This window comes from Stigmatopora argus, chromosome 15 (genome assembly GCF_051989625.1).
Source record: "Stigmatopora argus isolate UIUO_Sarg chromosome 15, RoL_Sarg_1.0, whole genome shotgun sequence".
Lineage (NCBI taxonomy): Eukaryota > Metazoa > Chordata > Actinopteri > Syngnathiformes > Syngnathidae > Stigmatopora > Stigmatopora argus.
In genome coordinates this window covers 15,957,526-15,973,189 of record NC_135401.1, presented here as the reverse complement: position 1 = coordinate 15,973,189, position 15,664 = coordinate 15,957,526, and the positions used below count along the sequence as shown (strand labels likewise).

General features: G+C 51.7%; 1 protein-coding gene and 1 long non-coding RNA gene across 8 annotated transcripts in view; one reads left to right on the top strand and one right to left on the bottom strand.

Moving 5' to 3' along the window:
- dicer1 (dicer 1, ribonuclease type III) overlaps positions 1 to 10,880 on the bottom strand; it is a 190,598-nt gene extending 179,718 nt beyond the window's left edge. For 6 of the 7 annotated variants that reach the window (XR_013305092.1, XM_077620449.1, XM_077620452.1 and 3 more), the window contains exon 1: positions 10,580 to 10,880. The gene's annotated coding sequence lies outside the window, so the exon portion shown is untranslated. Of the gene's footprint in view, positions 1 to 10,521 lie in introns of all 7 variants that reach the window. The other variant, XM_077620450.1, reaches the window with a different exon arrangement.
- A 776-nt stretch (positions 10,881 to 11,656) lies between these two features.
- Positions 11,657 to 13,257, top strand: LOC144090262 (uncharacterized). Its single transcript, XR_013305320.1, has 2 exons — positions 11,657 to 11,761; positions 12,875 to 13,257. It is a non-coding gene; the product is annotated as an uncharacterized LOC144090262 (long non-coding RNA).
- The last annotated feature ends 2,407 nt before the right edge of the window (positions 13,258 to 15,664 follow it).

The window sequence follows — 15,664 nt, the reverse complement described above, 5'->3', positions numbered from 1 at the left end:
TATTATCAAAACGTCCATGATGGCCCATCTCCAGAACGCAGCGGCGATCTCCGATAGTCAGCATGGCTTCGTGTCGAAGAGATCCTGCCTCACCAACTTGCTGATGATGGAGGAATGGGTCACTCAATTAATGGACGATCGTCAAATTGCCAACCTGGTCTTCCTGGACTTCGCCAAGGCGTTTGACTCGGTCAACCATCGCTTGCTACTCCGCAAGTTGGAAGCGTATGCGATTCACCCGGCGGTCGTGAGGTGGATTGATACGTTTTTGGCTGGCCGCACCTTTCAGGTACAAGTGAACGGCATACTCTCAGAGACTCACAACGCCCCCAGCGGTGTCCCCCAAGGCTCCGTTCTTGGACCACTGCTGTTCGTGGTGTTTGTAAACGACCTGCCAGAGCTCATCTCCCAGCGGGTTCTCCTCTTTGCCGATGATGTGAAGCTCGTTGCTCCCCGGAGCGACTACAAGGACCTGCGTAGGTGCCTTCATCATGTGTGGAGATGGTCGAACCTGTGGGACCTGCAGCTCAACATCACGAAATGCAGTCATTTGGCTATTGGGGCTCCTCCCGATGCACCTCTTGACTTTGAACCGGGACGCCTGGAACTGGAACGATCTCAACGGTGCAAAGATCTGGGCATCATTGTCGACGACACGTTCAAACCAACGGCCCAATGCATCCAAGCAGCCAACAAAGCTCGCGGAGTGCTGTTCCTAATGTTCCGGTCCTTTGCCTTCATCACAGCAGACATCTTCCTTCCGTTGTATGTTTCCCTGGTGAGGCCCATTCTCGAGTATGGGATCCAAGCCGCATCACCGTACCTCGCCAGGGACATCCAGCATCTGGAGCGGGTCCAGAGGCTTGCAACGAGGATGGTCCGCGGCCTCAGCTTAATGTCCTACGAGGAAAGATGCCAGCGACTCAACCTGCCGACCCTTGAGGCTAGGCGTCTGCGAGGGGACCTGATACTGGCCTACAACATCCTCCACGGTATCTACAACATGCCCCGCGACCTCTTCTTCACGCCCGCACCTGATCGTGGTCTGAGGGGTCATCCGTGGAAGCTGTATCCTTGCAGGTTCCGGTTGAATCGGCGGAAGGCTGCTTTTTCAGTGCGCATCGCCGGTCCTTGGAACCGGCTTCCGCAGAGTGTGGTCGCGAAGCCGACGGTCGCCCAGTTCAAGAGGGCTCTGGATTACGTTTTGGCCGTGAACCAGTGACTACACCGCGTTTTGTTGCACATTTCTTGTATCTTTGTTACATGGCCCTTAGCCTTGTGCTTTTTCTTGCCAATAAATTGAATTGAATTGAATTGAATTACTATTTCGTGATTATGTATTTATCATGACTATTTCGTAATTATTTATTTGTCATGACTATTCCGTGATTATTTATTTATCATTACTGTGAAATGTATTAACAGGTTTACTGCCATGCTTCTTGAGTAACCAAAAAGAATGTTTCAATACATGCCACAGCCCTCCGTCCTTGCCACAGCCCTCCGTCCTTGCCACAGCCCTCCGTCCTTGCCACAGCCCTCCGTCCTTGCCACAGCCCTCCGTCCTTGCCACAGCCCTCCGTCCTTGCCACAGCCCTCCGTCCTTGCCACAGCCCTCCGTCCTTGCCACAGCCCTCCGTCCTTGCCACAGCCCTCCGTCCTTGCCACAGCCCTCCGTCCTTGCCACAGCCCTCCGTCCTTGCCACAGCCCTCCGTCCTTGCCACAGCCCTCCGTCCTTGCCACAGCCCTCCGTCCTTGCCACAGCCCTCCGTCCTTGCCACAGCCCTCCGTCCTTGCCACAGCCCTCCGTCCTTGCCACAGCCCTCCGTCCTTGCCACAGCCCTCCGTCCTTGCCACAGCCCTCCGTCCTTGCCACAGCCCTCCGTCCTTGCCACAGCCCTCCGTCCTTGCCACAGCCCTCCGTCCTTGCCACAGCCCTCCGTCCTTGCCACAGCCCTCCGTCCTTGCCACAGCCCTCCGTCCTAGCCACAGCCCTCCGTCCTAGCCACAGCCCTCCGTCCTAGCCACAGCCCTCCGTCCTAGCCACAGCCCTCCGTCCTAGCCACAGCCCTCGCCACAGGCCTCGCCCTTGCCACAGCCCTCGCCGTTGCCACAGCCCTCGCCGTTGTCACAGCCCTCGCCCTTGTCACAGCCCTCGCCCTTGTCACAGCCCTCGTCCTTGTCACAGCCCTCGTCCTTGTCACAGCCCTCGTCCTTGTCACAGCCCTCGTCCTTGTCAAAGCCCTCGTCCTTCCCACATACCAAAAAGATGCATTGTAGGCTGATTGGACACTCTAAAATTGCCCCTAGGTATGGGTCTGAGTGTGCATGGCTGTCCGTCTCCTTGTGCCCTGCGATCGGCTGGCCACCGATACAGGGTGTCCCCCACCCCTGGCCCAAAGTCAGCAGGGATAGGCTCCAGCACCCCCCGCGAGTGATAAAGTGGATAAAGCGGTTCAGAAAACGAATGAAAAAACATCTATGAATAAAACATGATTATAAATGCCATTAGAATATGAATTTTAAACATCTGTTCTTCTCACTTCTCATTCACGTTCAAATGACTTTTCTGCTGAACGTGTCACTTGATAGTCAAGTTTCCATTTCTATGCAATATTTTCCATGATTTTGCTTTGATTTATTTAATAAGGGATAGCACATATTAATGAACATATTTATATTCATGTTAATGAACATATATATGCAAGATTGTAGCCGAGGAATAATTTCCATTTATAGTCCATTGTGTAGGTTGAAGACAAACAATCACACATACTAGACACACACGCACGCACGCACGCACACAACCACACACAACAGATTTAGACAGTTCTCACCCGATTTCACCGCTTGTTCTTCTATTTGCACAGTAAAGTAAAAAGGAATGTATTAAGAAATATTAAAATGTAATTTTAAAAAAAGATAGAAGGGCTGTAAAAAACACGAAATACAAGAGTGGACAGAGCTACTGCCACTGGCTCCCGCGAGGACGGCGCCATCATGGGGCGTTGAATGGACGTTTCGGAGAACGGACGGGCCGTCGACCGGATGTTTGGTCGCCGGGTTCGCTCGCTGTCAAATTATGAGAGAGAGAGCAACCAGGTAATCTCTCGCTCTCAAAATTATAATCATGAGAGAGAGAGTGAGTTTGTAATTGCATTGATGTAAGAGCACTAATATCAAAATATCTATTGGCGTGTGTGGACATGCAATTCATCACCGGATTCGCACGCTCGCTCCCGGCAGAGAGTTGCACGCTCGCTCCCGGCAGAGAGTTGCACGCCCGCTCCCGGCAGAGAGTTGCACCCCCGCTCCCGGCAGAGAGTTGCACGCCCGCTCCTGGCAGAGAGTTGCACGCCCGCTCCCGGCAGAGAGTTGCACGCCCGCTCCCGGCAGAGAGTTGCACGCCCGCTCCCGGCAGAGAGTTGCACGCCCGCTCCCGGCAGAGAGTTGCACGCTCGCTCCCGGCAGAGAGTTGCACGCTCGCTCCCGGCAGAGAGTTGCACGCTCGCTCCCGGCAGAGAGTTGCACGCTCGCTCCCGGCAGAGAGTTGCACGCTCGCTCCCGGCAGAGAGTGGCACGCTCGCTGCCGGTAGAGAGTTGCACCCTCGCTCCCGGCAGAGAGTTTACTGTTGAAAGCGATCAACCAGGTAATCTCTCGCTCCCAAAACTAAAATCATGAGAGAGAGAGTGAGTTTGTAATTGCATTGACAATGTAAGAGCATTAATATCAAAATATCTATTGGCGTGTGTGTACATTGCTATTCATTACCAGATTCTCTCACTCGCCCTGCCGCCGGATTCGCTCGTATTGGTGTGTGTACATGTTTTTCAAACTACGGGCCGTTAGGCTTTTTAATCCGGCCCGCCGACGTTGTTCAAATTATAGTAAAAAATAAATGACCTTATTCATTTCCCTTTGCCCTGCAATACCGCTCATCACTCTCAATTTAAAGACTGCTTTCTTTCCTTGAATAATAATATGTTCTTAATGTTGAAAGTAAATTTGAAAATAAATATTCAACTTCAATTGTGTCTTTTTTCTTATATTTCAATCCCCAATTTTGATAAATTACATTGTGTGCTAAAATGCTTTTAGGTGGACGTCCGGCTGCCATTGACGGCGATGGAGGTCCGGCTGCCATTGACGGCGATGGAGGTCCGGCTGCCATTGACGGCGATGGAGGTCCGGCTGCCATTGACGGCGATGGAGGTCCGGCTGCCATTGACGGCGATGGAGGTCCGGCTGCCATTGACGGCGATGGAGGTCCGGCTGCCATTGACGGCGATGGAGGTCCGGCTGCCATTGACGGCGATGGAGGTCCGGCTGCCATTGACGGCGATGGAGGTCCGGCTGCCATTGACGGCGATGGAGGTCCGGCTGCCATTGACGGCGATGGAGGTCCGGCTGCCATTGACGGCGATGGAGGTCCGGCTGCCATTGACGGCGATGGGGGTCCGGCTGCCATTGACGGCGATGGGGGTCCGGCTGCCATTGACGGCGATGGGGGTCCGGCTGCCATTGACGGCGATGGGGGTCCGGCTGCCATTGACGGCGATGGGGGTCCGGCTGCCATTGACGGCGATGGGGGTCCGGCTGCCATTGACGGCGATGGGGGTCCGGCTGCCATTGACGGCGATGGGGGTCCGGCTGCCATTGACGGCGATGGGGGTCCGGCTGCCATTGACGGCGATGGGGGTCCGGCTGCCATTGACGGCGATGGGGGTCCGGCTGCCATTGACGGCGATGGGGGTCCGGCTGCCATTGACGGCGATGGGGGTCCGGCTGCCATTGACGGCGATGGGGGTCCGGCTGCCATTGACGGCGATGGAGGTCCGGCTGCCATTGACGGCGATGGAGGTCCGGCTGCCATTGACGGCGATGGAGGTCCGGCTGCCATTGACGGCGATGGAGGTCCGGCTGCCATTGACGGCATGGACGTCCGGCTGCCATTGACGGCATGGACGTCCGGCTGCCATTGACGGCGATGGACGTCTGGCTGCCATTGACGGCGATGGACGTCCGGCTGCCATCCATTCTTGTTGACTTGCGGGCCAGAATGGATGGCAGCCGGTTGTCCACCGCCGTATAGATAGATATTATGATATTAATGCTCTTACATTGTCAATGCAATTACAAACTCACTCTCTCTCTCATGATTATAGTTTTGAGAGCGTGAGATTACCTGGTTGATTGCTTTCAACAGTAAACTCTCTGCCGGGGGCGAGCGTGCCACTCTCTGCCGGGGGCGAGCGTGCCACTCTCTGCCGGGGGCGAGCGTGCCACTCTCTGCCGGGGGCGAGCGTGCCACTCTCTGCCGGGGGCGAGCGTGCCACTCTCTGCCGGGGGCGAGCGTGCCACTCTCTGCCGGGGGCGAGCGTGCCACTCTCTGCCGGGGGCGAGCGTGCCACTCTCTGCCGGGGGCGAGCGTGCCACTCTCTGCCGGGGGCGAGCGTGCCACTCTCTGCCGGGGGCGAGCGTGCCACTCTCTGCCGGGGGCGAGCGTGCCACTCTCTGCCGGGGGCGAGCGTGCCACTCTCTGCCGGGGGCGAGCGTGCCACTCTCTGCCGGGGGCGAGCGTGCCACTCTCTGCCGGGGGCGAGCGTGCCACTCTCTGCCGGGGGCGAGCGTGCCACTCTCTGCCGGGGGCGAGCGTGCCACTCTCTGCCGGGGGCGAGCGTGCCACTCTCTGCCGGGGGCGAGCGTGCCACTCTCTGCCGGGGGCGAGCGTGCCACTCTCTGCCGGGGGCGAGCGTGCCACTCTCTGCCGGGGGCGAGCGTGCCACTCTCTGCCGGGGGCGAGCGTGCCACTCTCTGCCGGGGGCGAGCGTGCCACTCTCTGCCGGGGGCGAGCGTGCCACTCTCTGCCGGGGGCGAGCGTGCCACTCTCTGCCGGGGGCGAGCGTGCCACTCTCTGCCGGGGGCGAGCGTGCCACTCTCTGCCGGGGGCGAGCGTGCCACTCTCTGCCGGGGGCGAGCGTGCCACTCTCTGCCGGGGGCGAGCGTGCCACTCTCTGCCGGGGGCGAGCGTGCCACTCTCTGCCGGGGGCGAGCGTGCCACTCTCTGCCGGGGGCGAGCGTGCCACTCTCTGCCGGGGGCGAGCGTGCCACTCTCTGCCGGGGGCGAGCGTGCCACTCTCTGCCGGGGGCGAGCGTGCCACTCTCTGCCGGGGGCGAGCGTGCCACTCTCTGCCGGGGGCGAGCGTGCCACTCTCTGCCGGGGGCGAGCGTGCCACTCTCTGCCGGGGGCGAGCGTGCCACTCTCTGCCGGGGGCGAGCGTGCCACTCTCTGCCGGGGGCGAGCGTGCCACTCTCTGCCGGGGGCGAGCGTGCCACTCTCTGCCGGGGGCGAGCGTGCCACTCTCTGCCGGGGGCGAGCGTGCCACTCTCTGCCGGGGGCGAGCGTGCCACTCTCTGCCGGGGGCGAGCGTGCCACTCTCTGCCGGGGGCGAGCGTGCCACTCTCTGCCGGGGGCGAGCGTGCCACTCTCTGCCGGGGGCGAGCGTGCCACTCTCTGCCGGGGGCGAGCGTGCCACTCTCTGCCGGGGGCGAGCGTGCCACTCTCTGCCGGGGGCGAGCGTGCCACTCTCTGCCGGGGGCGAGCGTGCCACTCTCTGCCGGGGGCGAGCGTGCCACTCTCTGCCGGGGGCGAGCGTGCCACTCTCTGCCGGGGGCGAGCGTGCCACTCTCTGCCGGGGGCGAGCGTGCCACTCTCTGCCGGGGGCGAGCGTGCCACTCTCTGCCGGGGGCGAGCGTGCCACTCTCTGCCGGGGGCGAGCGTGCCACTCTCTGCCGGGGGCGAGCGTGCCACTCTCTGCCGGGGGCGAGCGTGCCACTCTCTGCCGGGGGCGAGCGTGCCACTCTCTGCCGGGGGCGAGCGTGCCACTCTCTGCCGGGGGCGAGCGTGCCACTCTCTGCCGGGGGCGAGCGTGCCACTCTCTGCCGGGGGCGAGCGTGCCACTCTCTGCCGGGGGCGAGCGTGCCACTCTCTGCCGGGGGCGAGCGTGCCACTCTCTGCCGGGGGCGAGCGTGCCACTCTCTGCCGGGGGCGAGCGTGCCACTCTCTGCCGGGGGCGAGCGTGCCACTCTCTGCCGGGGGCGAGCGTGCCACTCTCTGCCGGGGGCGAGCGTGCCACTCTCTGCCGGGGGCGAGCGTGCCACTCTCTGCCGGGGGCGAGCGTGCCACTCTCTGCCGGGGGCGAGCGTGCCACTCTCTGCCGGGGGCGAGCGTGCCACTCTCTGCCGGGGGCGAGCGTGCCACTCTCTGCCGGGGGCGAGCGTGCCACTCTCTGCCGGGGGCGAGCGTGCCACTCTCTGCCGGGGGCGAGCGTGCCACTCTCTGCCGGGGGCGAGCGTGCCACTCTCTGCCGGGGGCGAGCGTGCCACTCTCTGCCGGGGGCGAGCGTGCCACTCTCTGCCGGGGGCGAGCGTGCCACTCTCTGCCGGGGGCGAGCGTGCCACTCTGCGTCCGGGGACCAAGCGTCCGGGGACCAAACGTCCGGGGACCAAGCGTCCGGGGAACAAGCGTCCGGGGACCAAACGTCCGGGGACCAAACGTCCGGGGACCAAACGTCCGGGACCAAACGTCGGGGACCAAACGTCCGGGGACCAAACGTCCGCGGACCAAACGTCTTTTGTGGCCAGGACATCTACATCAACACAGCTTTACGAAGGGTGGCAGGCAGCGCCGGGCTAGTTACACTAGCTACTAGCTAGCTACTATTTGCGAATGGATTGTGGCCTGGACATCGACATCAACACAGCTTTACGAAGGGTGGCAGGCAGCACCGGGCTAGTTACGCTAGCTACTAGCTAGCTACTATTTGCAAATGGATTGTGGCCTAGACATCGACATCAACACAGCTTTCCGAAGGGTGGCAGGCAGCGCCGGGATAGTTATGCTAGCTACTAGCTAGCTACTATTTGCAAATGGATTGTGGCCGCCTGGACGAACGTATAAAACTCAGCGTTTTCGATGACTCATTTGGACAATTGTTCAATTCGGACACAGAAAATGAGGACATTGTAAAATGGCTAAATAAAGTACAACCGAACTCAGTTTTGCTTCCGTTGCCTTTTTAAAAACGTGTTTTAGCCTGTGTCCGAATGTTTAAGCTGGTGTATGTTTTGCCATAACTGACTGCGTCTTTAAAAACGGTGCGTCCTGTGTGTAAAATACAGAAATAGCACTCATTACTGACACTGCGCCTTTAAATGTGATGCGCCATAGTCGTGAAAATACGGTAATTGTATACACGTTTGCTGTGCTGTGTGTAACTGAAATTTTCGTTTTTCATCATACCATTTTTCCAAAAGATATTTTTTTTTATAGCGCAACAAATGTCTTTTGGTTCTAAACAAGTAGGTGGGACCGGCGAAGGAGCCAAATTGAAGCATTGCAGTCGCAATATAAACGCCCTTGACTTAACGAGCAACTGTGCAGGTCCTTTATGTGGCTGCATCTGAGCTGAAATAATCCAGTTTTAAATTGATTTCTCCAATTGACCAGTTGAATTTTAAAAAAAGGTTGAAATCGATGTACGTCAAATACCCAAATATCGGCCCCGATAATCGGACAATCTATATTTTCATAACGGACTATTCAAAATAAGCTAAAGTCTGGGCAATTCTAACGCTAGCAAGCCTGTCACATCAGGAAAATTATTTTTCTGCCACTTTCAGTCCACTAACTACGAGCATGGTATCCCTGGCTCACAGGCTGCGAGGAACACGGCAAATTGTATTGCTGGGGAGTTCTTGTTATTTGCCACAGATCGACATGATGTTTGAAAAAACACTAGTTTTCTACATTTGACTTGCCTAACCAAGACAGCAACCAGACACCAATGCACTGCCAGACACTTAAGAGCAACCGTGCTCTCCAAAACGTTTGGGGGAAACTAGAGTGGATCAACAGCAGAGCGAGCAATTGTGCAGGTAACGAAGCTCAATTTTTTATTACATTTTATTATTTCTTAATACCTTCCTTTGTACTTTACTTTGTACTTTTTACTTTAACGTTTTTGCAACTTTCTTTGTACTATTAGCTTAGTTTCTTTCTGCTAGTTCATTTTTGGAAAAACACCTTGATGCCGTTGGAAAACCAGAGCTGGACAAAAGTGGTGCCATGAGAAGACGCGACGCTTCAGACCAATCATTACATCACTTATTATGGGAAAAGTGAGACCCCTCCCTGATAAGATTAAAGAGCTGTCGGCGCTTACCAGGCCGGAAAGGGAGGATCAGGAGTGTTGTACTGTTACTATTGATTGTGCGGATAAGCTTGGAAGAGTGATTCTGCATATTTTCAACCTCAGTCTCAGCCTGCAGAAGGTACCCACCTTGTGTAAGACTTCTTGTGTGTGGTTCCAGTTTTATCTAGCTCCACAATGTCTTTTCCTGTGTCTGTGTCTGTTCTTGCTACTGCAACCAAGATGGCGCCGCTCAAGTGGCAGCCGGTGGCACTAGCTCCGTCCGTTCTTACTGGTTTCTTTGTTTTTACAGCTTTTCTATCTTTTTTTATTACATTTTAATATTTCTTATTACGGAGCGGCCTGGTAGGCCGAGTGGTTCGCAAGTCGGCCTCTCAAATCTGGGGTACTGGGTTCAAATCCAGGTCCGTCCACCTGTGTTTGAATGTTCTTCCCGGGCCTGCATGGGTTTTCTCCCACATTCCAAAAACGTGCATGGTAGGCTGATTGGACACTCTAAATTGCCCCTAGGTATGGATGTGAATGTGCATGGTTGTCTGTCTCCTTGCGCCCTGCGATCGGCTGGCCACTGATTCAGGGTTTCAGCTGGGATAGGTTCCAGCACCCCCCGCGACTCTAATGAGGACAAAGCGGTTCATTAAATGAGATGAGAGATCACGAGTAAGAAATTTTTAGAATAGCCCTGGTCCTTGGCCGTCACCTGCTGGTAACCCCGGGAACTGGGGAAGACTCCAGACATACGTTGACTCAAATCCGAAGTCTTACGTGGTTATTAAAAAAGATAAGTCAAAGCCACATGAATCCATTTTTGTTCTGTTTTGTTTGATTCATTTAGATTTCATATTATTGTCAACTTGTTAACACGTGAGAAGAGCATGGACAGCTTTTTGGAGACACATGGCTACTCTAACTGTAAGTGGGAAAGTTTACAGGTATCTTAGTATCATGCTAAATAATAACAATATAAGGACTGCGTGGAGAATGCCTTGTCCTGTCGCTGCAAAACGTCAAAGACCAAGGCATAGATAAACACAAATAACAACATTGATAGTTTTGTGTACATTAGTTTGCTACCATGACTAGCAAAAAATAAATGAAGCACATTTACAGCTAATACGTGTTTATGAAAGCTCAGTTTTGTCTTTATTCGTGCAAAACGAAACGAATAGTGGTCCTAAATATAACGGGTTAGAAACATTTACTAAAAGCGATCAAGCACAATTACCATATTAGCTAGTTCGCTAGCTAGGTGAAAGCTAAGAAGGCAAAGGTCTCAAAAAAGATATAATGCGTATGTAAAACCTCACCTGTTACGTGTTCAGGTGATCCAGTTTATTATTAAATCCGTCTGTTTTATAAACTCACCTGTCCCAATTTGTGCGTCTGTCACTGAGGAATCATTTCCTGTGAAGTGGGCCTTAGTCTCGACCAAACGTTGACGTAAATTACGTACCTACCGCATTTTCAGAGTAAATATGTTCAACTTAAACCATGAAGAATCTCCGTAACCTGTACCCGCTGCCGTCTAACCCACTCTAATAAGGATAATAGATATAAGGTTAGTTGGATAAAGTAAGTGTGAGCGGCGTCAGCAAAGGGCGGCCATCTAGCGCCGGTGTAGGTACCCGATCTGTTCGGGGTGCAAACGTGCTCAGGGCTTGCGCTTTCCGATGACGCCAGAACGCTTGGCTTGCATTGCACGCTTTGACACAAATAAACCACATTACATTAAAATGTGCAAGTCTAACGGAGGGTTAAAAGCAAGGGAATAAAAATGATTTGTGAGCTGAGACAGAGAAAAATGTGTGCATTATTTGATTTTATTATCAGAGAGATGTAAGCGAGAAAGAAATGTGTGTACACTGTCATCTCATTTTCTGAACGGCTTTATCCTCTCTGGGGTCGCGAGGGGTGCTGGAGCCAATCCCAGCTGTCTCCGGGCCAGAGGCAGGGGACACCCTGAATCGGTGGGCAGCCGATCGCAGGGCACAAGGAGATGGACAACCATGCACACTCACCCTTACCTAGGAGCAATTTAGAGTGTCAAATCAGCCTACCATGCATGTTTTTGGAATGTGGGAGGAAACCGGAGTACCCGGAGGAAACCCACGCATGCCTGGGGAGAACATGCAAACTCCACACAGATGGACATGACCTGGATTTGAACCCAGGACCCCAGAGCTGTGAGGCCGACGCGCTAACCACTCGCCACACCGGGCCGCCTATTTGTTTGTTTTATATATCAAATTGTTAATAATCATCTCTACGTGTGATGTCGTTACATAGGAATATACACATTTTAAACAGCCATTTTGTGAACGCATTACGAAACACTGGCACACTTTTTAAAAGGCATCTTCCTTGCGAGGATTTCAACTCCTCCACCAATCATATAGCGATAATAACGCAACGTCATCAGAAGAGGCAGGCCCCCGAGCACATTTGACATCCCAAGCAGATCGGTACCTCACCGGTGGCCCGCCACGGCTGACGCTACCAAACAAATCACAAACACGGGGTGAGATGCCTAAAGGCGGAGTCGGCGGCGTAAGTAACAGGCGGCCTTCTTCCGTCAGAAAACTTCTCCGGCGGGTTCTTTTGTAACGGACGTAAAATGAGTGATGTTCTCCACTAATATAACCATAGTTCACTGAATTGTTGTTCCGATTTACACACATTAAGGTTTCTTTTAACGTGGTGACGTGGATCTGATTCAGGACGGATTTTTATTTTATTTTTAAACATTTTGAGAATTATTTAGTCAATTACTGCATCTCTTAACGTCTAACTATTACAAATTCGTCACACTAATTAAATGATTGAATCTCTTTCAACGTTATTTAAAAATGATTTATCAAAACTGTTAGTGTTCTTTTATTTGTTCTGAAAGATTTTGGACAGAACGCAGTCAAGACACGGATCAGTTTCAGTGGTCACTTATCAATGCTTTAGTATTTGGGAAAATGCTCCCCTGTGTTATCTGACTCCAAAATTTAAATTTGGGCGTTAACCTAAAAATTTGTTGAGGTAAAAGATTCTCAAGATATGATACTTTTCTTTCAATCAAAGGAACAGGATATTCAGACAGGCCAGGAAAAGCTTTTAGGATGTTTTTTTTCTTCTCTTTGAACAACTTTTATGACTGTCAGAACACAGGAGCAATTCTTTACATTGTAAACACCAGAGTCATATAGTACTACTGTGGTCACATGTCCCAGTGAAGAGTTTGCTCAACCTAAATGACCAGATAGAAGCAATCACTTTGTTCTGCAAGCATGAAGCATCCTACATTCTGGCGGGAAAATATATTTTGAATATGACACAAACAGAAATGTATATTTTAAAATATGACAAAACTCACAGAGATCATGACCTTTTTCACTCAGGTCGTATACAACTGCGGTCAAGTGAGCTGCCGTTTCTCTATCCGAAGTCAAGTCAGCCGCAATTCATTTTCGGTTGGCCTCTTCCATTATGTTTTATGGCAAAGAGGCAGAAAATGACGGGCGCACGCGTGCATGAACAGAGAAAATATAAGACGACAATGTCACCGCCAAATCCCAATTGAGCGCTTCGGGCAGTGGATTTCAACTCCCTCTCATTCGAATTGCAATTTATTCATTGACTCATTGATTTTCTGAACCGCTTTATCCTCATTAGGGTCGTGGGGGTGCTGGAGCCTATCCCAACTGACTTGGGCCAGAGGCGGGGGACACCCTGAATCGGGGGCCAGCTGATTGCAACGCACAAGGAGATGGACAACCATTCACACTCATACTCATACCTGTACTGTTCAATCAGTCTACCACGTATGTTTTTGGAATGTGTAAGGAAACCGGAATACCTGGAGAAAACCCACGTAGGCCCGGGCAGAACATGCAAACTCCACACAGGTGGACCGACCTGGATTGGAACTCAGGATCCCAGAGCTGTGAGGCCGACGCGCTAACCACTCAGTCGCCGGGCCGCGAACTGCAATTTAATTAAATGTAAAGATGACATTTTGACCAATAAATGTCACTCTTTAAGTATATAAAATATAATTACGCCAATGATTTTTTTCTATAAATTGAAGTAAATCCCAACGATAATTCACTATGCAGTGGCAGCACAGACCTAAATGGTGTACGATAATCAGAAGGTAATTGTCACGTTTTGTTGGGGTTTTGGTGGAGGTGTGTGTGTTTTCCTTGTGTGTGCTTGCTGGTGATTTTCACTCCTTGTGCCCCTCCTGGGTACCTTTTTCCTAGTTTTTTGTATACCGTATTTACTTGCGTAAAAGCCGCACCCTTAAAATTGCCTTAAAATTGTTGAATTTTACAATTTATTGCGTATAAGCTGCCTCCAATTCACAATTTTAATAGGGAGTACAAATGTGTTACTTTGAAGGGAAAATCTCACAAAAAATCACACGTGGTATGTCTGAGATACTGTTTGATTCAAAAGCATATTATTAGTGTCAATATCATAAGTGAATATGCCTGTCTTTGTAAATGCAAAATATCAAATTATTCCATTTGAAAAAAGAAAGTCTATATTGATGAAAACCCGATGCTTTTTAATGACACAAGCAGGGGCCCGACTTTGCCGGGCCCACCTGCTTGTTTAGAACCAAAAGACAATTGTTGCACTATTAAAAAAATCTATTTTGAAAAATGGGTTAGATGAGAGGAAAATTTCAGATACACGCATGTGGGCCCCACAGCTGATATTGCCCCTGCTAAGTCCACACTCTCAGTAATAGGCATCTGAGCTTGGTCGGGGCTATGTCACCATGATATAGATGTAGAATCATGAGCTCGCGCCAAGGTGGAAGCCTCGCCACCACTTTGGAATGGAGAAGATTGTGCTGCCATCTTGATGCGCTTCAATTGTTTACGCCTTATCCAACTCGATACGAAATGAGAACTCCTCTTTTTTGGGCATAATTGGTGAAAATGATGGTGCAAATGTATGTAAAATATGCAAAAAAGGAATGTATAAGATATACATAAGCAGGAGTATGCCTTTTAGGAAAAAGTGATGGTTAATTTCAAAAGAAAGGCTGATGAATTTTACCTATTTAAGCAATGTTTGAGTTTACACACTTAGAGAAGGTAAAGATATTCAATCACTCGTCTATTAGGATTCGACAGCCGTTTCTGGGCACCATAATGTCAACTTTCTACGATACATGGTTTGGATCCGACAGCCGTTTCTGGTCACCATAATCTCAACTCTCTACAAGGCAGGGTTTGGACAAAAGTAGCCTGAGAATGTTGACATAAAACACCCACCCATCCATAAATCTCGGTTTATCTATTCCTGCTCCCCGAAACATTTTTTTCCTATTGTGACGGAAAGACTCGGCAAGACACGATGGTGCTGGACGCGCTGACCCAAGACGCCTTTCCACGTCATTTACAAACATCATTTTGGGAAGAATTTCCGCCAGCGAGTTTCAGGTACACACACACATCCATCCGTACATCAGGATTAGAGAATAGATAAAGCCTGATTTATGAATGGGTGGATGTTTTATAACTCCTGTCACGACAGAAAAAAAAGTGTTCCGGGTAGCACATAGAAACTCGCTGGCAGACCAATCAGCCACGCGGTGCATTTAGGGCACATCATGTAAAAACAACTAATCATAAATCAACTCTGCTTTTAGCTGTAACAAATAAAAGATTGAGTTTACACATCTAGAGAAGGTAAAGAAATTCAATCACTCGTCTATTAGGATCCGACAGCCGTTTCTGGCCCCCATAAAACTCTACGTTGCACGTTTTGGACAAAGATAGCGAGCAAATCTTAACATACACACACTGACACACCCATAAATCACGCTTTATAAGGATTATAGATAAATTACAATTTTCCTAAAAGGCATACTCCTGCTTATGTATATCTTATACATTCCTTTTTTGCATAAAAAAGACGCGGAACGGGCCATTTTCATCGCCGTCATCCATCATGCGGCTGTTGGACTTGACACAGCTTTCTAATCTGGCGTAGTAATCATTTGTGGGCTCGCCCTCTTTCTGCGTACATTTCCTTATTCTTAGGTAGTCGGGGGGTCTCTGGAACATTGCCACTGCTCTTCCTAGTAGCTGTTCTATTTCTCCGGTCAGGGCTTGGGAGTCGTAGGCTAGTAAGTTTCCCCCTGCATCACGCCCTGTGAATCTCTCTGATCCTGCCCAATCTATGTTTCAGAGTTCTTTAACGCTTTCTTCACTTCTGCTCCATTCAGGTGATAGGACACCACTAACTCACGGAAGTTTCTGGCCCATTGTTCTGCATTTTCTTTCACATTCGGCTTCGGTCCAGGGTCGGTGGACCAAGAGGGTGGGTGGTTGTTGTTCTTCTCCGCACCTTGGATTTGCCACAGCTATCATTGGTTAGATTTTGACATTTCTTTTTTTCTGCCACCATCGTTTGTATCATTTGTATTGGGGACTGTGAAGTTCC